This window comes from Octopus bimaculoides, chromosome 14, assembly GCF_001194135.2.
Source record: "Octopus bimaculoides isolate UCB-OBI-ISO-001 chromosome 14, ASM119413v2, whole genome shotgun sequence".
Taxonomy (NCBI): domain Eukaryota; kingdom Metazoa; phylum Mollusca; class Cephalopoda; order Octopoda; family Octopodidae; genus Octopus; species Octopus bimaculoides.
In genome coordinates this window covers 12,498,764-12,500,408 of record NC_068994.1, presented here as the reverse complement: position 1 = coordinate 12,500,408, position 1,645 = coordinate 12,498,764, and positions in this window count along the sequence as shown.

The window sequence follows — 1,645 nt, the reverse complement described above, 5'->3', positions numbered from 1 at the left end:
CGATTTTTTCTTCCTCCGTTTTTCCCTTCTTTGAACTTTCCTTGATTCCGACGAAGAGCTCCGCTCGAAACGTCATACTCTCTCTCTCTTTCCTTTCCCGAGCGTCTTGTAGCACAATCTGTATTACGTCCTCACGTTGTTTTTTGTCTTTTTCCTTTTTTTGAACCTATATATATATATATTCTTTTACTTGTTTCAGTCATTTGACTGCGGCCATGCTGGAGCAACGCCTTTAGTCGAGAAAATCGACCCCAGGACTTATTCTTTGTAAGCCTAGTACTTATTCTATCGGTCTCTTTTTGCCGAACCGCTAAGTTACGGGGACGTAAACACACCAGCATCGGTTCTCAAGCGATGGTGGGGGGACAAACACAGACACACAAACACATATATATATATATATATATATACATATATGTATATACGACGGTCTTCTTTTAGTTTCCGTCTACCAAATCCACTCACAAGGCTTTGGTCGGCCCGAGGCTATAGTAGAAGACACTTTCCCAAGGTGCCACGCAGTGGGACTGAACCCGGAACCATGTGCTTGGTAAGCAAGCTACTTACCACACAGCCACTCCTTATATTATTTTATAAGCTTAAAGCTTATAAGTGATCACTGTGCAATGACTAAAGAAAATAGTCTAATAAAGGGTATATAAGCCCTGGATGAAAAAAAGTATGTTTTCCTGTATACATGGGACTTGAACTCGCATCCCTTTGTTTTCATGAGTATGCTAGCCATTTACAATCTTGCTTCTTTCTGTCAGATTTGAGAACCATAATTATTAGTTTGTAGTATTGTTTTTGTAAGCAAACTTTCACACATGATTTTACATCAGGAGTCTGAGTGGCTGTGTGGTAAGTAGCTTGCTTACCAGCCACATGGTTCTGGGTTCAATCCCACTGCGTGGCACCTTGGGCAAGTGTCTTCTACTATAGCCTCAGGCTGATCAAAGCCTTGCAAGTGGGTTTGATAGACAGAAACTGAAAGAAGCTTGTTGTATGTATATATGTGTGTGTGCGTGTGTGTGTTTGTCCGCGCAACTTCACTTGACAACTGATGCTGGTGTGTTTACGTCCCCGTAACTTAACAGTTCGGCAAAAGAGACCAATAGAATAAGTACTAGGCTTACAAAGAATAAGTCCTGGGGTTGATTTGCTCGACTAAAGATGGTGCTCCAGTATGGCTGCAGTCAAATGACTGAAACAAGTAAAAGAGTAAAGAATAAAAGAAAAACGTATATATATATTATAATGGAATAATTACTACGAAGCATTGTGTAGAATATATTGTATAAAGGATTGTGGGTAAGGCCAGAACAATGCAAAGTAAATGCAAAGCAAATCACAAGAAAACAAAGATAGGAATTAATGTAGACTTACCTTGTATTCAATATATACATATATATATATATATATATCATCATCATCATCATCGTCTAACGTCCGCTTTCCATGCTAGCATGGGTTGGACGATTTGACTGAGGACTGGTGCAACCAGATGGCTACACCAGGCTCCAATCTAATTTGGCAGAGTTTCTACAGCTGGATGCCCTTCCTAATGCCAACCACTCAGAGAGTGTAGTGGGTGCTTTTACGTGTCACCCGCACGAAAACGGCCACGCTCGAAATTGTGTCTTTT